The sequence below is a fragment of the Lissotriton helveticus genome, chromosome 7, assembly GCF_964261635.1.
Source record: "Lissotriton helveticus chromosome 7, aLisHel1.1, whole genome shotgun sequence".
Lineage (NCBI taxonomy): Eukaryota > Metazoa > Chordata > Amphibia > Caudata > Salamandridae > Lissotriton > Lissotriton helveticus.
The window spans coordinates 930,637,764-930,658,594 of NC_136068.1; the positions used below are offsets into that span (position 1 = coordinate 930,637,764).

At 47.3% G+C, this 20,831-nt stretch overlaps 2 protein-coding genes across 6 annotated transcripts in view; both read left to right on the forward strand.

The window, feature by feature from the left end:
- LOC144769402 (protocadherin gamma-C3-like) overlaps positions 1–20,831 on the forward strand; it is a 917,178-nt gene that overhangs the window by 248,170 nt on the left and 648,177 nt on the right. The gene's annotated exons all lie outside the window — the stretch shown is intronic.
- LOC144767192 (uncharacterized) overlaps positions 1–20,831 on the forward strand; it is a 49,413-nt gene that overhangs the window by 13,530 nt on the left and 15,052 nt on the right. The window lies entirely within an intron of this gene.

The window sequence follows — 20,831 nt, forward strand, 5'->3', positions numbered from 1 at the left end:
AGCCTGCTGAAAGGGGTTGTGTTCCGACCGCTGGTTGGTGGAGACATTTTGACTATATTCTGGACCTGCGTTGTCGCGTAATGCGTCATATGACGCGCCGCGTTAGCGCATCCGGAAGTCATCCGGGGCGCGCAGCGCGTAACGTAAGCATAACAAGTCATGTGACTTGTTAATAAAACTTTTCATTGGTTCATTTTACTTTTCTTATTCTAATGATGAAAGGCTTGGTCATATGACCTAAAAATTATGCTTTTTATTACTTCCGAACATTATTTTTTCTTAAATATATGTTATAATGTTCCAGGCTAATGTACTTTCCCGGAAAATTTACAACTGTCCTGCAAGTAAAATATATTCTTTTTTCGAGAAAAAGAGCGTTTCTTCGTCCCATGACGGAGCCGTTGAGCAAAAGAGGGTCGACCTGCTGTCTTAGTCGCCGATACGCCTGAATATGAGATTCTTATCGATCACTTTATGTTGCAGGAATAGAAAACACAACAGCCCTTGACCATTTATCTTTACTGCGTTCCTTCGTATTATACCTTTTACCCCTCATGTAATTGGTCTGCTTTATTTCACTTGCCTTTTAATGATTCTAAAACAGTGACTATTATTAAAAACTTTACCAATGTATATACTACTACCATGTTTTCTTTTAAAAACCTTTATTGTGAAAATTTCATTATACAAATACGAGCCTATAACCACGTGGGCCGGCCACGGAGCAAACTGTAATCGTATATGATGAGTAGACATTTACACTGTAGAGGAACGTAACGGGCGGGCCATTAGGTTGCAAGAACTAAGGTGTCTAACAGTTACGGAATCGGTGGACGTACATTTTATAATTAAAATACGACAGGGCCAGTTACAATAAAATTATCTAGATATACATTTGCGGGCAAGTACCATGAGTGACGTTAATTCGAACATTCAATAGTACAGTAATCAATAACACATCAGAACTTAATATCAATAGGGATGTCGAAATATTCAATCAATTCTCGTCCCCGCCCGCCATATGCTTCAAAACTGCATATGTATCTCGTGATTTCAAGGTTCTGCAACCAGTACACAACAAGGAGTTACGAGTCCCATTTATTCCGGCGCCATTTTGGGCGAGGACGGGCAGGTCCAGGATATAGTCAAAATGTCTCTACCAACCATCGACTATGATGATGTTCATATGCTGTATTTATTAGAGTAACACTCATCTGTCCACATGAAATTAATTTGCCACAATCTAAACATGTCATTTTAATCTTTCCAAAGTTCTTCTAAATATTTGGGACCGTTTCCCTTGCCTCTGATGCTGTCAGTGCCACTTCTTTGATGAATGTACTAGCAGGTCAGGGGTTCTCCTCCAAATCTCTCTTTTATGCAGCACTATAATTAATTGGTGCCACCTCTCCATATGACGATGCATGGTATAGTTACCATAACTATATTTTTTTTCGGTTCCTCTGGAGAGTTCATCGTGGCAGATGAAGCGTGTAACGTACCGGGCATTTACCTTTTTTTGCATGTACAGGAAAGGAAAAAAAAAATTGAGCGTCCGAGTTCTAAGGTGTCCCAGGGCCATTTTAGTGGACCAGGCCCAAATCCAAAGAACAGGCCGCCATTTTGAGAGTCCTGTTGCAGCCGCCTGTCGCTGTAGCATCAAGAGCAGCCGAAACTCAGCTGAATGGCAACTGAAACGGTAAAGGGGCGCCCCACTACAGCAGACGAGCCTCCACCTAGGAAGGCCCGTTCACGCCGCCTCCCCCCCCCCCTTCGGGCACCCCACGCCGTTATTCGGAGCAGTATTGTAGGATGGCCACACCAGTGCGGCAACTTGCTAGACATCACCTCGGTGGTAACCGAATCTCAGCGCCTTTTGGTGTCTTCTCTTCAGAAAATATTGTTGCGCTGCCTTTGGCCCCATTCGCACATCTGTCCGCTACTGACGCCATCTCACAGGCTAATGGGGCGCCCCACGCCGAGTTTCAGCATTGTAGGATGACCACACCAGTACAGCAACTTGCTAGACACCACCTCGGTGCCATCCGGATTTTGGCATCTCAACGCCTAGTGGTGTCTTCTATTCGGAAAATATTGTTGCGCTGCCTTTGGCCCCATTCGCACATCGGTCCGCTCCTGACACCATCTCACAGGCCAACAGGGCGCCCCACGCCGACTTTTACCATTGTAGGATGGCCACACCAGTGCCACAACTTGCTAGACACCACCTCGGTGCCATCCGGATCTTGGCATCTCAGCGCCTTGTAGTGTCTTTTATTCAGAAAACATTGTTGCGCTGCCTTTGGCCCCATTCGCACATCGGTCCGCTACTGACGCCATCTCACAGGCCAACGGGGCGCCCCACGCCGACTTTCAACATTGTAGGATGGCCACACCAGTGCACCTTACTAGACACCACCTCGGTGCCATCCGGATCTTGGCGCGTTGTGCTGCCTTCGGCCTATTCGCACATCGGTCCGCTACTGACGCCATCTCACAGGCTAATGGGGCGCCCCACGCCGAGTTTCAGCATTGTAGGATGACCACACCAGTATAGCAACTTGCTAGACATCACCTCGGTGCCATCCGGATCTCGGCGCCCCACTGCAGATGAAGTGCCTCTCAACTATGAAACCACCACGGTGACATCCGGATCTTGGCGCGTTGTGCTGCCTTCGGCCTATTCGCACATCGGTCCGCTACTGACGCAAACTCACAGGCCAACGGGGCGCCCCACGCCGACTTTCAGCATTGTAGGATGGCCACACCAGTGCTGCAACTTGCTGGACACCACCTCGGTGCCATCCGGATCTTGGCGCGTTGTGTTGCCTTCGGCCTATTCGCACATCGGTCCGCTACTGACGCCGCCTCACGTGCCAACGTATTTTCTCCGCATTTTATACCCTATGCCGCATAACAGGTCATGTGACTTGTTTATAAAACTTTTCATTGGTTCATTTTACTTTTGGTTTCCTAATGATGGAAGGCTTGATCATATGACCTAAAAACAACACTTTTCATTGGATGAAAACTTTTTTTTTTTTCCCAAACGATGAAAGCCCCACCTTGTTTCTGGATGTTTCAGACTGAAGCTGGCGTCAGCATGAGAGCACCACCATCTCGTAGCTCCGTCGTGGTCATTCCGCGAGCAATCATGGCATATTACCAAAGTTAAGCGATATTTATCCCTAACGATGCTTAGCAACGAATTTTTTACCGCTAAGCATCGTCAGAAATTATCGCAGATAAACCTTGCTATTATCAAGGTTTATCGCAAATACGATAAAAAACGACCGCAATGCATTAATATCGCTGAAAACTCAGCGATATTCATGCATTACCGAGCTAATGCTCTTAGCCATGTTATCCACCTCCCATTGGATAACATGGCTAAGAACTGCTCAGGGCAGGTGGTAGCTTTTGGAGATATTCGCGCTTATCGCGAATATTTCCAAAAGTTGATAATAGGAGATAGCGATGTTAGCGACTGTTTCCAGTCACTAACATCTTGGCATGCCCACTTTGCATGTCATTAGTGATAAATATCACTCACATGCAAAGTGGGGCCCAAGATGGTCGCTATCTCCTACTAGCCGTCGCTAACTGGTGTTAGCAACAGCTAGGTAATACAGATATAATTTTATCTCCGCGAAGCGGAGCGCTGTTACAGATATATATCTTGTTTTTAAACGTTAATTTCTCAAAATCCACTGAAGCACATATATTGAGACCTAGCAAAGGCACATCGAGCTACCAGTCCCTACAATTTTGCCAAGTTTCGTGCAAATCCATTCAGCCGTTCGATTATTATTATAATTTTTTTTTTTTGCCCCGCGGGGCCCTTTTAAAACCTCCACATCAAACCTAAGAGGTCAAGGAGGATCTACTATGCCCCCTTATGGTCATTTGCCCCTTCGCTTTGGCCTCCTCTTGTCTCTCGATCCTACCGAGAGACAAGATGGCGGCCGCTACGGACTGTTTGGAATGTTTACAGACGCCGGAGAACCAATCAGCTTCGCAAACCTCCGTTACGCGAAGCGGAGCGCTGTTACAGATATATATCTTTTTTTGAACGTTAATTTCTCAAAATCCACTGGAGCACATATATTGAGACCTAGCAAAAGCACATCGGGCTACCAGTCCCTAATATTTTACCAAGTTTCGTGCAAATCCATTCAGCCGTTCGATTATTATTATTATTTTTTTTTTTTGCCCCGCGGGGCCCTTTTAAAACCTCCACATCAAACCTAGGGGGTCAGCGAGGATCTACTATGCCCCCTTATGGTCATTTGCCCCTTCGCTTTGGCCTCCTCTTGTCTCTCGATCCTACCGAGAGACAAGATGGCGGCCGCTACGGACTGTTTGGAATGTTCACAGACGCCGGAGAACCAATCAGCTTCGCTTCACAAAGCTCCGTACCGCGAAAAGTCAGCGAACCGGAGCGCTGCCCGGTCCGCTGTTACAGATATATATCTTTTTTTGAACGTTAATTTCTCAAAATCCACTGGAGCACATATATTGAGACCTAGCAAAGGCACATCGGGCTACCAGTCCCTACAATTTTGCCAAGTTTCGTGCAAATCCATTCAGCCGTTCGGGCTAAAAGTGAGGCCAACCGCCCTATGGAAAACTCAATGTTAAAAACACGTTTTGGGACCCCCTTTTTTCTCGGCCCCCCCCATGATCAAATTTCCAGGGGCTGCTCAGAAACAAAATGTGCCATTTTCCTGAAAATTTCAGCCAATTCCGTCCACAAACGCCAAAGTTATTAGACATAGAATTTTAAAAAAACCCATAGAGAAAAAATCCTAACTATATATACCTACTGGCGACCGCCAGTAGGTAATATATATATATATATATATATATATATATATATATATATATATATATATATATATACACGAATGCAGCTCTCTCACCCAACCAGCACGCAGCAGCCGCCACAGCAGTAAAGGAAAAGAAAGCCACGCCACTCCAACGTCCGTTATGGGCTAAAAACGATTTATTTAGCGCTCAAGGCCACCAGATCTTACGCGTTTCGGGCGTCCGCCCTTGTTCACAGATCGTTAGTCAGTAAGTTCACAATGGCTTAAGTACTGTCAGTTTTTCCCAGGCATTTTTTTCTTTGCAACCACGTGATAAATAGACATAAAAGACACACTACCTGGCTTCGGCTGAGGCAGTCTTTTCTCTAATTTAGTGCCATGATACGTATATATATAGATAGAATAACAGCATAAATGCGTTGTTGAAGCCACAATCAAAGTACAATACATTTTTTAAAAATTTATAAAACAGATATATAATGATCTATAAAAATATATATACATTTCTATAAAAAACTTTTGTGATTTGAGATGCTGTGCAAATATCGCAAAATTGAAGTCATAGTAATAAATTACTAATGTATAAATGGCATCTTGTATATAAACAGAAAATAATGTTAAATCATTAAAATCTAATGCCAGTATGTGACCCCAAAGCAAATTCAAATCTATCAAACAATATATTTGTTCGATCTAATAGCAGCCTGAATGCTTAATATGTTGATTGTGATGAGTTACGTATACCATGGTCACAAGATCGCGCCATGCGAAAGAGTTTAATGACTGCCTCCAATCATGCCCCCTTGGTCTGTGTCACAATAGAAGTGGTGAAAAGGTTTATAATGTGTGTGTGCCCCCCAGAAGGAAGGGAATAAAATAAAGGGAAAACTAATTCTGTGTATAAAAACATATATTTTTTTCTTTTTTTATACTTAGACATGTGAGCCATGGTGAGTAAAATTAATGAAGTGAGTGTGAAGCCGAACAGAAACCAGGATAGAAGCAGAAGAGCTCGGCATAGGTTAACCAGCTGGAAATTGAATTCGAATTGGCCCTCAAAAAGACATTACAGGAACACATGAAGGTCTTCCGTCGTATTGAGACCATTTGGGAAACGACTATCCAGTTCAAGAATGAATTGCGATTCCAGTCTCCTAAGCATGAGATCCCTATATATATATATATATACCCACACACACACTTTTAGTTTAGTGTTATGTATATATATATATATATATATATATACATATATATAGATCACTCCAGCTCATGGCCTGCCACTCCTTCGACAGGACCTCCAGGAACAGACCTCATGAACACCTCCAATAAATTCAAATAACTCCAATGTTCTAAGGATGCAGTGCCTAAATGTATTGCAATTATTTCCTCCAAAGCTGTTCGGGCCTAGTGCCTGCCGTGGCGTGTTTCGCTTGCCGCACCTGTGCTTGATCATATATATATATATATATATATATATATATATATATATAGATATATGTGATTAACAGCTCCTCCTCAGCATGCTCTGCGCTCGCAGACACCGCCTCCACGCCAGCATGAAATGAGGTAAACGGACCAGCAAAGTCAGCAACAGATGGTATTTATTCCATAAACAGAACCAGCGACGCGTTTCGAGCTGCAAAGCCCTTGCAATTAATAATACGCTGCACTCTGTGAATACTAAGTATTCATTCATTTGTTCTGATCTCAGAATATTTACACTCCACCAATGCTTCGTGTCTCATTAGTGTGGCTCACTGGTTAGAGGCGGCAGACCCGGAAGCAGAGGACGGCCCGGGACCAGGGTTCTATCCCCGACGCGGCAGGGTTGTGGACCAGGGTCAGCGGACTCGATAATTCTCGCCTCGGTGCCTACTTTAACCAGGGATCACACTCGGCAACTCTGGGCATTAGCTTGCCTCATCTCCACAACGGCCCCCCACATACGCCGGGGATGCCTGGTTTCACCTTGGAGATACCCAGTAGGGACCATCTCACAGGGAAAGCCAGGACGGGTTCCCCAGCGGTCTACAGCGCAGAGATACTCCTTCGGGAGTCGATTCTAGCGCTTTAGAAACCCACAATTAATTAATTAATTAATATAATAATTAATTAATTAATAATTACCAAAATCACAAATGTGACAGAATCTACTAACACAAGAGATAAGGGAATCTGAAAGATTTAAGGAAACATTTCTTGGTTTTTTTAAACAACGATATTAGAACTTCAACTCCCACAATGCCTCATTAGATGCTAGTGTAGAAGTAGTATATAAACCTTGTGGAAAAAAGACTCGCCTACTGTGAGAAAGGTCCTTTGAGGCCAAAATGCGTTTGTGGAGTTTAAATGGTCTGAGATCAAATTGCTTGAATGAACACTACAGATTCACTGGGTGCTGCGTATTATTGATTAAAATATTGAATTTAGGCTAATGGTTCAGCCCCCACATCGGCACCCGCTGTTGTGTGAGCTGAGATTGAATTATATATTTCATGTTATACATATTTATAAAACCATGTATCAATTAATTAGTAATACAAAACATTTTAATGTTAGGATTTTTTTTTAATTCAAACTTCAGAACATGTTTTATTTAATATTTTGAATTAGGTTAATAGTGCTGTGTCATGTTGTTTAACATTCAAAATAAACATACAATTTTCTTAAATTAATATTTAACATAAATGTATTTTAATAACGTTTTCTAAGCTTAATAAACAATTTTACTTAATTATATACTTTACCATGTGGAGAACTCTACCCGGACTGTAGACTCTCTTTATGGTAAAGTACAGGGAAAAGTTTAAAAAAAATGCTTACTTTAAAAAAAGTTGTTATAAAATATTTGTTAATTGTTAATGTAAAATAATGTTGATTAAATGAGAAATACTATTTCTGAAGTTTAAATTATGAACTTAATTTGCACCTCAACTCAAAAAAATTAGTGTATTATTATACATTAACTATTAAAAGTAGTATACAATATTAATTAAAATTAATGTCATTAAATTTTAAAACAACTTCATGTTGGATTATATATTTTTAATTAAATTAAAACGGTAATACAATATTTCAGAATTACACAATAAACACATTTTCTTTTTATTGATGTTTAACATGGAATTGTAATAATAAATATTTGTAACGCTTTAAAATAGTTTAATTTAACATTATTTCTTGTGGTACGTCCATAGCTCCATTATTTTCCATGGGAAGCTGTTGCAGTACTACTAGTGGTTGGCCCTGTTTTGTGCTAGACGTTAGTTCTGAGATGGAATAATTTACTTCTGTTTTGGGTGCCCTAGTGTCTGTAGTTATTTTAGAAGTGCTGTTTGTAAATAGCAGTGAGATTACTCATTTGTGAGTTGGTTCGCGTCCCTCCCTTAACCCCTACCTAACTATCCCTAAACCCTCCTTAGTCCACCCTAATCCTCCCCCCTTTAGTTGTAAGTATTCCCAATTTCCCAGCCACTCTTCTCTTTCTCTCCCACATCTACAACTAAAACGTGTAAATATGTGTGTGAAAACTCCCCAGTCAGGGCGGAGATCTTTGCACTGAAAGAGATGAGAGAGATGGAGGCAGGTCCTATGTAGATAGCATGTTGTAATACAGTTCTAGTATGTTTGCAGTTCGAAAAACATACAGCAAACTGCATTTTATGAAGAGGACCCACTATGTGGAAATATTTTTTTCCCACTCCTCCCAGTGTTTACTAAATACTTGATGGCGCGTTGATGCTCAAAATGGAGTCCCTAAGGTATATGGTTTTTGGGACAGCTATGTTTGAGGCTATTAATGATTACTTCACTAATAATGATAGCTCGGCGTCCTGTTGGACTATTGAATGAGAAGTTTTAAATATGATTATGAGGAATGTTTGCAGTTGTTAGATGTATGGGTTAATTCAACAGCTAATGCAGGATATTGCAAAATTAGAGGATAAAATGACTGCCTTAGATACTCAGATTACATTTAGAGTAAGAACTATATGTGGTATTCAATATATTTGTAGGCATTGTGAGGTGAATACACCTTGAAACAGATTTTCATTCATGTCCTTCCAACTCAAGTTGGATGCAGAGGGGTCAAGTCTAGGAAGATGTTAGTTTAGCTGCTCGAGAGAGTCTCCGAAGTACCCTGCTGTTGCAGGATGCTAATTCAGTGCACATAGCGAGTGTTTATCAACTTTTGAAACATTAATTGTAAACCACACACATGGGTCCTGGAAAATCTAATCCAGAGATGAGGCCCATAATTATTTGAGAGAGGTGAACTTTAACATAACTTAGTACAGAATGTGATTATAGATGGGCCCCCTGCCTATGAAGGAGCTGTTTGTCTCCCTCGACCATATGCAGTAAGCGAGAACCCACGTTGGGATGGCCTCCGGGTGGAGTTTTATTGTACATTTCCAGTTCTGCTGTAGGAACAAGCCCTCAATGTGTGGGATAAGCCCCTACTCATTGGTTGGTTCCTTGATTCCATGAGGGATGATCCTTTTAGTGGGAAAAGACCCAAGGAACTTAAAATGTTATAGGTGAAAATCAATTATGCTTGTATATTCGAAGATATTCAAATGTCCTCGTGGAGCTGTTGCTAGAAGACATTTGGTTGGAGTTTCAGATCTAATCCACCCAACCATTCAGGTTATAATATTGTGGCAATACCATTGGTAGCATACATTAGTTGGCTCAAGGTACTACTTGGATATAATTGAGGGAGCTTATGCAGCTGCCTTTCTGGATGTTTGAATTTTGAAATTGTTGAGTTAGGCTTCGTGTGACAAGTACTTCAAAAGCTTTGTTTTGACCTCTATAGCAAGGGATTCATCAGGCTGCTCCATACAAGCGCCCAGGCTTACCTCTCAAAAAGATATATTGGAGTGGTGCATTCTAGAGCGGAGCACTTGCCAGAGCTGCCCACTGTTGCTTCTTTTTTTGTCTGGTAATGGAGCCCATGCCCAATATGTTAGGACTAGTTATAGAGAAATGAAGGATTAAAGATTGGTGTAGTGAAACACATGCTGTCATGTTCCACAAACTAGGCCTAAGTAGTAAAGCAACCTTTTTACCTACAATTGTTCTACATTGCTCTGCATAACTGTTCTAGCACTGAACTTTTACCCAGTTAAGTGCTGAATAAGTGTTGATTGGTTTCCTTGAAACTAGCCTATGTGGTTCCGTTGTTGTTGGAGATTATAGCGGAATATGGAGCAAGAGGAGAGGGAAGGCTTCATGTGCGGGAACCATGTTTTTAAGAATTGCGGAACCACGAGTCATCAGCAGCCCACAAGGGTCATACCAAAGAACTTCCAGTCCTATAATGCTTGGTTTTACTCACCTGAGTTCAAGTATGTAAATGGAAATAAGGAGGGGAAATACTGGAAATTAAGTGTTTGGTGATTCATGCAGAACATACCTTTCAGGAAGGGCGTAGCTGGAAACGCGTCAGGTGGCGCAGTGACCGCAAAAAATTCTCTGTATTGTGTCTGCCTCCTGCAAGTGCTTCACAATCGGGGGCAAATATATATCCACAACACTTCTTTTCCAAGAAGAAATAGGTCGCACCACAGCAACACGATTTGTTGAAAATACAAAGATATTTTATTCCATCAGGTTTGGCAAACAAACAAACACACCAACGCGTTTCGTTCTCCCGTGAACAAGTTCTAAGGGAGAACGAAATGCGTTGGTGTGTTTGTTTACCAAACCTGATGGAATAAAATATCTTTGTATTTTCAACAAATCGTGTTGCTGTGGTGCGACCCATTTCTTCTTGGAAAAGAAGTGTTGTGGATATTTGTCGCGGGTGGCTCGCCCGCGGGGTTACGCACAGCCGGAAAGCAGTGCCAGGACTGTGAATTGAGCAACGGGTGTTTGTGTGTATACATATATATATATATATACAGTGTGTGTGTGTGCATATATCATGTACTTCCTCGTATGCATGAATCTGTGACATTCTGAATGAATCTACATTTATCTGTGATCGACAGGGTCTCATACGTACAAATGGAGGTGCTTCCCAAATGGTTTGAAGTTTTTCACATAATGTTCTGTGTACTGTTGAGAAGCAAATTCCAGAAATTAGAAGGTCTGAAACATACTCTTATATGGACAGTTGCTCATCCTAGATTCAAAATATTCACTCTGAAATGACCCTATGAGGAATAGATTGGCATTCTGGATACCAAGTTTTACCACTTAACTTCCCAGTGCAGCTTAACTCTAATTGCCTGGCGGATGTTCCTCGTAGATAACATAAAATACTGTAGGATTTACACAGAAATATTGATCTTGGATATCACTTGCTTGCCCCGGTAAAAGCAGGCACAGGAGTCGCACACTAATTCTCTTTGGGTTTGGATTGTGTCTCCAAATTATCTGTGAAGAATGTACCCTTTCTCAAACAGGCAGCACTTTGAGGACAGAAGGATTTCTGTGAATTGTACTCTGAAGCAAGAGTGGTAGTTTAAGTAGAATATGGATGCAAGTTATTTGGGACGTTCAGAGATACCCTTCATATGATTGAGGAAACCAGAGTACAAAGAAAAGTTTGTGGGTACCAATTCCTGTTATATACTTGGTTTTCTACAGCAACTGTGACACCTGGAAGTGATATCCTGGTAGCTCACTAGAATATGTATATTCCCTGTATATATAAATTAATTCCAAAAATTGGTATGATCTCTGCACTTCAACCCTTCAACTTTGGTAGTTAAATTCCAAATCAAAGTAAAGTTCATGATAGTGGATATCCAATTCTTGAAAGTAATGGCTCTGCGCCATTTTTTTTATTACATCAGAATGGCAAGCCTTCAGAAATGTTATACATGTTACCTTGCCACCCCTCCCAGCCCTACGCGCTCACGCACAACCTACAGTGGTAGTTGTTGATGCCAACTGTAGGCAGAATCCCTGGCTCTCCTACCTACGGCTGGTGTCCACAGACAGCAGCTGTTTACTGTAGGTCTTCACACTGCAGAAATTAGGACAGCCGGTACAACTATTAAACTAATGAGAAGTTGTAAAATAATACTTGGTGGTGGTCAGGCACCCTCTCTATACTTAAATTTCAGTCACCATATTTTTGGCAGATAAGCAGCATGCCGAAAATGCTTCATGAAATAAGTAACCATTCACATCCCACAGACAGAGTCGAACCTCACACTAAATCTATTGATCGCATATACTGTTGACTATCTCTTGTTCCTTTTCCTGGTTGTATTCTTTAGGCATCCGTATTTACTGCTGGGGGGCATCTGAACCCAGTAAATCATCTTGTGGTAACTTTGACTCACCTTCTGTCTCTCTATTTGCGGACAGTGTTTGAGTCAGAGCTCTACTACTGACCTCTTCTGAATTTATTTTTTACCCAGGGCACAGCTAACCAGTCCTTTTGTAAGGATATTTATTTTTCTTTTACATTGTATTGTTGTGCAATGTACCATTTTTAACACAATGTTTTGTTACAAGTGCATTTCGAGCTAATCGAAGATAGCTCGCTGTCTGCCACAGAACCGCACACAGGGGCATATTACCAACAAGTAGCGATATTTATCGCTAAATAGGCTTAGCGACGAGGTTTTTATCGCTGCCTATCGCTGGATATGTTAGCGGAGAAAACATGCTATTAGCAACGTTTTTCTCCATTGTGCTAAAATATCCAGCGATAGCGGCGAAATGCGTGAATATCGCTGAGAATACAGCGATATTTACGCATTAGCGACGAAATGCACTTAGCCATGTTATCCACCTCCCATTGGATAACATGGCTAAGAACTGTTTTGGGCCGGTGTTAGTATTTGGAGATATTCGCGCTTAGCGCGAATATTTCCAACGCTACGCCTGCCTTGCTAATAGGCGATAGCGACGTTAGTGACTGCTTTGAGTCGCTAACTGGTTGGGTACACCCACTTTGCATGTCATTAGCGATAAACATCGCTGGCATGCAAAGCGGGCCCCAAACCGCTCGCTATCGCCTAAAAGCTGTCGCTAACATCAGTTAGCGACAGCTTGCTAATAGGGCGATAGAATTATCGCCGCTTAGCGGCGGAAAACAGCCGCTAAATCGGTGATAATTGCCTATCGCCCCCCTTGGTAATATGCCCCAGATTTTGTAGTTTTTCCGGAAGCTTTGAGTACCTTTGGCACCGCTGACTCGGTTTCATGACGTTGCAGAATACACAATATTTTGTTTGCCCAAGATCAGTCTCTGAACTGCGTTAATTTTGCCAGCATAGTTAGGCACGATTAACACAAGAAAGTAGCACATGCCTGTGTATTTAATGTAATTATAACCACATTCAGGAAAGTGGATGCACACAAACACAATGCATCTTTGTGCGAATCCTTTTAACTGTAGCAATACATATAGAAAAGTCGTTTGAAATATTTAATCTGTTCAATACAGATTGTTCTATTTGTGTACGTTTTGACTGAGACACGTCTTACATGTCTTTAATGTAACTTTATGGTGGGGATGTTGTTCTCAATTTTAGCCACATGGCGGCACTACTATACAATACATTGTGAGAGCTGAGCTAGTTCCGCCTATAATGTTGTCACTGCACAGTCACAGCGAGAGCAGCAGCAGACGTTCTGCAGCAAGGATTTCCCTCAGTTCAGGGCACGAGTCGGGGTACCACGCGGGTGGACGGCATCCCCCCACTTATTTTCCAGGGTTTTCCAGGGTGGACGCCGTCCACCCTGCTCAATCAAAACGCCGTCCCGATCCAGACTTTCCTTCGTCCCCGGCCTCGCCTGCTGCCTGCCCGCCTCAGTCGGATATGTACGAAAACAGACTCTCCCAATATTGCACCTCACTGCCAGCTTTATTAGCCCATCATCCCCTAATGCTGTGGTTCCCAAAGTGTGCGCCGCGGCACCCCGGTGCGCCGTGATGAGAAGCCAGGGGCGCCGCGGCGCCGAGCAGGATGTGGGGGAGCTTGAAAGAAATGCCACCTTCTGCTGCATCGCACATGCTTCAAAACATTAGCACAGAGCGCCCTCTCTCCACCTGCCCGCCCTCATTCCTGCAATCACAGGCTGCTAGAAGCGCAAGAGCAGCCCCACCCCGCCCATTGTCACTTTGTATGGGGCTGATTGCCACATACAGAATGTCAATGGGCCAGTTTGGGGTGTTACAGCATGTTGATGAGCCGCTTCCTGCGGGTAGCGCCGCCGGCAACATTAACAGCTGGTCAAGGGCATTCCCAAAAATTTCACCAGAAGTATGCTGCTTGCCACAGGGTCAGGAGTCTCTCTCTCTCTTCTTTTGGCATATGTTGAAAGCTAACACGATGTGCAACATTTGAAAATGAACGGAGGGTGTAATGTGTTTCAAATAAAAGTTCGATTATTTTAAGACTGTTTTTTCACACAGTATTGTCTAAAATAAAAAAAAAATCTGAGCAGTGAAGGCTCTTGCAGGGCTGTTAATCGGTGAGTCGAGTTCCCAAGAGGTATGTTAGTCCCTTCTCTCCAGCCTGCTTGCTCAAATCAGAGGCGAACACCCCGCAACTGGCTGTGCATAAAAGGCAAGAACCACCCGCTTAATTACTGGAAAGGTGAGGAAGCATGCACCACTCCACTGTAACTTTTGGGATTCATAGCCCTTGCACAAGAATCCACAGACACCCCGGAAATGTTTCTTTTGTGACTGCTTTTTTAAACATGTTTGTGCACTTCGGTATATTCAACACAATATTCACCATAATATGATGCAATCGTTTTTCAGTGAACAAGTGTAAAAGTGTTGGGTACCCTAATCTCATGCTGCTGTATCAGCCTTCCATCTTCACTAGATCGATAACATTATGATAATTAATTTGTCTAACAATACATATCAGGTATGACACCTGACAAATGTACATTTCTTATTGTCTTACAGGCTGGATGGGGGAAAGGGTAAACGGTTGGATGGATGAGTGAAAGGATGCTTGGGTGAAATGGTACACGGTTGGATGGATGAGTGAAAGGATGCTTGGGTGAAATGGTACACGGTTGGATGGATGAGTGAGTGAATGGATGGATGAAGGGATGGATGACTGAAAGGATGCATGGAAAGATAGACGATGGATAGGTTTTCAAATAGTTGAAAAGGTTTGGATATGGATGGGCACACAGTTGGAAGGACAGAATGAATGGTGAAAGACTGCATGATGGATAAAAGAATTAATAGATGACAATCTACATTTGGAATGGTGGATATCAGGGGTTTGATGGAAGGATGAATGGTTAGATCATTGGACAAGAGAGCTCTTCTGGGGATGGTTGTGATCACAAGGGGGGTGCGGGAGGTGCGGGCCGCACCGGGTGTCACCAGCAGAGGGCTGACACCAAAATGAACTCCTCGCTATTTATTTACTGTTCATGTAACACCGTCCGTATTGTCCCATGCTGTTTATAGTGCAGGGAAATGGACGGATGCCAGAATCTTCCTTTTCCCAGTTCTGCGAGCGCAGCGGCTTTGTCAGGAGGGGCTTGAGTATAAAATGAGCTCCGCCCTTGACCTCCTGCTCGCTATTCTTTTTGCTCGGAGATGCGATCTTGGTCGTGTTCATGTTCCGAGTGCATGTGGGCGTTTGGGGAACACCACATTCAGTGAACACAAAGTCAAGATTGGCCCAATCTCTAATGGTAAGAACTTTCAGAGTTTCGTAAAAAGTCACATTTGCAGTTAATTTTTGGAACCTTTTGAATCATCCGTGTATATATGTTGCGAGGCTTGTCCTGCATTATTGCAGATGTTAATATGAGAAGCACTGAAAAGACCATTTGATTTCTTTGGACAGCGCTATGATGGGCCAAACGCAGGTAGGTCACAGAGTGTGCAGGATGGCAGGAGGAACGAAAAAAGGCCTCACCCTGTTTGCCACGCCTGCCCTAGACAATGGAGGTTCAGTTGAATCATACAAAAGTATTAAAAAAAGGCTCCGATACTCCGCACATAGGAGCGGGGTAGGCGCAAATTTGCGTGCACAAATTCAAAGCGCATTTCATGAGTTTATTTCAGTCACTTTGAGAAGAGCCAAAAACTGTGGGAGAAACCATGGGGGGGGAGAAGGCGATGAGGAAAGGGTTAAAAGAGCAGCAGGCAGGGGAGGGAGGTGCAGGCGGAGGGGGTGGATGGTGCAAGCAGAGAAGGAGATGATGCAGGCTGAGAGGGAGACGGTGCAGCCAGAGGGACAGATGGTGCAGGCAGGGGATGAGATGGTGTAGGCAGGGGGTGAGACGGTGCAGGCAGGGGGAGACGGAGCAGGCAGAGGGCAGATGTTGCAGGCAGAGGGGAGATGGTGCAGGCAGAGGGGAGATGGTGCAGGCAGAGGGGAGATGGTGCAGGCAGAGGGAGAGCTGGTGCAGGCAGAGGGAGAGCTGGTGCAGGCGGAGTGGGAGGGGGAGATGGTGCAGGCAGAGGGAGAGATGGTGCAGGCAGAGGGAGAGCTGGTGCAGGCAGAGGGAGAGCTGGTGCAGGCAGAGGGAGAGCTGGTGCAGGCAGAGGGAGAGCTGGTGCAGGCGGAGTGGGAGGGGGAGATGGTGCAGGCAGAGGGATAGATGGTGCAGGCAGAGGGAGAGATGGTGCAGGCAGAGGGAGAGATGGTGCAGGCAGAGGGAGAGATGGTGCAGGCATGGGATGAGATGGTGCAGGCAGGGGGTGAGACGGTGCAGGCGGAGGGGAGACGGAACAGGCAGAGGGGAGATGGTGCAGGCAGAGGGGAGATGGTGCAGGCAGAGGGGAGATGGTGCAGGCAGAGGGGAGATGGTGTGGACAGAGGGAGAGATGGTGCAGACAGAGGGAGAGATGGTGCAGGCAGGGGGTGAGACGGTGCAGGCAGGGGGAAGACGGAGCAGGCAGAGGGCAGATGTTGCAGGCAGAGGGGAGATGGTGCAGGCAGAGGGGAGATGGTGCAGGCAGAGGGGAGATGGTGCAGGCAGAGGGGAGATGGTGCAGGCAGAGGGGAGATGGTGCGGACAGAGGGAGAGATGGTGCAGAGAGAGGGAGAGATGGTGCAGGCAGAGTGGAAATGGTGCAGGCAGAGTGCAAATGGTGCAGGCAGAGGGAGAGATGGTGCAGGCAGAGGGAGAGATGGTGCAGGCATGGGATGAGATGGTGCAGGCATGGGGTGAGACGGTGCAGGCGGAGGGGAGACGGAACAGGCAGAGGGGAGATGGTGCAGGCAGAGGGGAGATGGTGCAGGCAGAGGGGAGATGGTGCAGGCAGAGGGGAGATGGTGCGGACAGAGGGAGAGATGGTGCAGACAGAGGGAGAGATGGTGCAGGCAGGGGATGAGATGGTGCAGGCGGAGGGGAGACGGAGCAGGCAGAGGGCAGATGTTGCAGGCAGAGGGGAGATGGTGCAGGCAGAGGGGAGATGGTGCAGGCAGAGGGGAGATGGTGCAGGCAGAGGGGAGATGGTGCAGGCAGAGGGGAAATGGTGTGGACAGAGGGAGAGATGGTGCAGGTAGAGTGGAAATGGTGCAGGCAGAGGGAGAGATGGTGCAGGCAGAGGGAGAGCTGGTGCAGACAGAGGGAGAGATGGTGCAGGCAGGGGATGAGATGGTGCAGGCGGAGGGGAGACGGAGCAGGCAGAGGGCAGATGTTGCAGGCAGAGGGGAGATGGTGCAGGCAGGGGATGAGATGGTGCAGGCAGAGGGGAGACGGAGCAGGCAGAGGGCAGATGTTGCAGGCAGAGGGGAGATGGTGCAGGCAGAGGGGAGATGATGCAGGCAGAGGGGAGATGGTGCAGGCAGAGGGGAAATGGTGTGGACAGAGGGAGAGATGGTGCAGACAGAGGGAGAGATGGTGCAGGCAGAGTGGAAATGTTGCAGGTAGAGTGGAAATGGTGCAGGCAGAGGGAGAGCTGGTGCAGGCAGAGGGAGAGCTGGTGCAGGCAGAGGGAGAGCTGGTGCAGGCAGAGGGGGAGGGGGAGATGGTGCAGGCAGAGGGAGAGATGGTGCAGGCAGAGGGAGAGATGGTGCAGGCAGAGGGAGAGATGGTGCAGGCAGAGGGAGAGATGGTGCAGGCATGGGATGAGATGGTGCAGGCAGGGGGTGAGACGGTGCAGGCGGAGGGGAGACGGAACAGGCAGAGGGGAGATGGTGCAGGCAGAGGGGAGATGGTGCAGGCAGAGGGGAGATGGTGCAGGCAGAGGGGAGATGGTGCAGGCAGAGGGGAGATGGTGTGGACAGAGGGAGAGATGGTGCAGACAGAGGGAGAGATGGTGCAGGCAGGGGATGAGATGGTGCAGGCGGAGGGGAGACGGAGCAGGCAGAGGGCAGATGTTGCAGGCAGAGGGGAGATGGTGCAGGCAGAGGGGAGATGGTGCAGGCAGAGGGAGAGCTGGTGCAGACAGAGGGAGAGATGGTGCAGGCAGGAGATGAGATGGTGCAGGCGGAGGGGAGACGGAGCAGGCAGAGGGCAGATGTTGCAGGCAGAGGGGAGATGGTGCAGGCAGGGGATGAGATGGTGCAGGCAGAGGGGAGACGGAGCAGGCAGAGGGCAGATGTTGCAGGCAGAGGGGAGATGGTGCAGGCAGGGGATGAGATGGTGTAGGCAGGGGGTGAGACGGTGCAGGCAGGGGGGAGACGGAGCAGGCAGAGGGCAGATGGTGCAGGCAGAGGGGAGATGGTGCAGGCAGAGGGGAGATGGTGCAGGCAGAGGGGAGATGGTGCAGGCAGAGGGGAGATGGTGCAGGCAGAGGGGAGATGGTGCAGGCAGAGGGGAGATGGTGCGGACAGAGGGAGAGATGGTGCAGAGAGAGGGAGAGATGGTGCAGGCAGAGTGGAAATGGTGCAGGCAGAGTGCAAATGGTGCAGGCAGAGGGAGAGATGGTGCAGGCAGAGGGAGAGATGGTGCAGGCATGGGATGAGATGGTGCAGGCAGGGGGTGAGACGGTGCAGGCGGAGGGGAGACGGAACAGGCAGAGGGGAGATGGTGCAGGCAGAGGGGAGATGGTGCAGGCAGAGGGGAGATGGTGCAGGCAGAGGGGAGATGGTGTGGACAGAGGGAGAGATGGTGCAGACAGAGGGAGAGATGGTGCAGGCAGGGGATGAGATGGTGCAGGCGGAGGGGAGACGGAGCAGGCAGAGGGCAGATGTTGCAGGCAGAGGGGAGATGGTGCAGGCAGAGGGGAGATGGTGCAGGCAGAGGGGAGATGGTGCAGGCAGAGGGGAAATGGTGTGGACAGAGGGAGAGATGGTGCAGGTAGAGTGGAAATGGTGCAGGCAGAGGGAGAGATGGTGCAGGCAGAGGGAGAGCTGGTGCAGACAGAGGGAGAGATGGTGCAGGCAGGGGATGAGATGGTGCAGGCGGAGGGGAGACGGAGCAGGCAGAGGGCAGATGTTGCAGGCAGAGGGGAGATGGTGCAGGCAGGGGATGAGATGGTGCAGGCAGAGGGGAGACGGAGCAGGCAGAGGGCAGATGTTGCAGGCAGAGGGGAGATGGTGCAGGCAGAGGGGAGATGATGCAGGCAGAGGGGAGATGGTGCAGGCAGAGGGGAAATGGTGTGGACAGAGGGAGAGATGGTGCAGACAGAGGGAGAGATGGTGCAGGCAGAGTGGAAATGGTGCAGGTAGAGTGGAAATGGTGCAGGCAGAGGGAGAGCAGGTGCAGGCAGAGGGAGAGCTGGTGCAGGCAGAGGGAGAGCTGGTGCAGGTGGAGTGGGAGGGGGAGATGGTGCAGGCAGAGGGAGAGATGGTGCAGGCAGAGGGAGAGATGGTGCAGGCAGAGGGAGAGATGGTGCAGGCAGAGGGAGAGATGGTGCAGGCAGAGGGAGAGATGGTGCAGGCATGGGATGAGATGGTGCAGGCAGGGGGTGAGACGGTGCAGGCGGAGGGGAGACGGAACAGGCAGAGGGGAGATGGTGCAGGCAGAGGGGAGATGGTGCAGGCAGAGGGGAGATGGTGCAGGCAGAGGGGAGATGGTGTGGACAGAGGGAGAGATGGTGCAGACAGAGGGAGAGATGGTGCAGGCAGGGGATGAGATGGTGCAGGCGGAGGGGAGACGGAGCAGGCAGAGGGCAGATGTTGCAGGCAGAGGGGAGATGATGCAGGCAGAGGGGAGATGGTGCAGGCAGAGGGGAGATGGTGCAGGCAGAGGGGAAATGGTGTGGACAGAGGGAGAGATGGTGCAGACAGAGGGAGAGATGGTGCAGGCAGAGTGGAAATGGTGCAGGTAGAGTGGAAATGGTGCAGGCAGAGGGAGAGATGGTGCAGGCAGAGGGAGAGCCGGTGCAGACAGAGGGAGAGATGGTGCAGGCAGGGGATGAGATGGTGCAGGCGGAGGGGAGACGGAGCAGGCAGAGGGCAGATGGTGCAGGCAGAGGGGAGATGGTGCAGGCAGAGGGGAGATGATGCAGGCAGAGGGGAGATGGTGCAGGCAGAGGGGAAATGGTGTGGACAGAGGGAGAGATGGTGCAGACAGAGGGAGAGATGGTGCAGGCAGAGTGGAAATGGTGCAGGTAGAGTGGAAATGGTGCAGGCAGAGGGAGAGCTGGTGCAGGCAGAGGGAGAGCTGGTGCAGGCAGAGGGAGAGCTGGTGCAGGCAGAGGGAGAGCTGGTGCAGGCGGAGTGGGAGGGGGAGATGGTGCAGGCAGAGGGAGAGATGGTGCAGGCAGAGGGAGAGATGGTGCAGGCAGAGGGAGAGATGGTGCAGGCGGAGGGAGAGATGGTGCAGGCGGAGGGAGAGATGGTGCAGGCGGAGGGAGAGATGGTGCGGACAGAGGGAGAGATGGGAGCCATCCTATTCAACAGATCTCCCTGCCTTGCATTTGTCCTGCTCACACCTGTCGTGATGTCACTTCCTGTCGTGATGTCACTTCCTGTCATGATGTCACTTCCTGTCGTGATGTCACTTCCTGTGACCACACCTAACTTGGAGAGTCCCCCCACTTCTTTTTTTAAGGCTTGTGCCCTGCCTCAGTTACATCTTCAGGAAGACGCACACTGCATCACATTCTGCCTGGTGTGCCTGAAGCCGTATATTTTTTACGCTGATTTT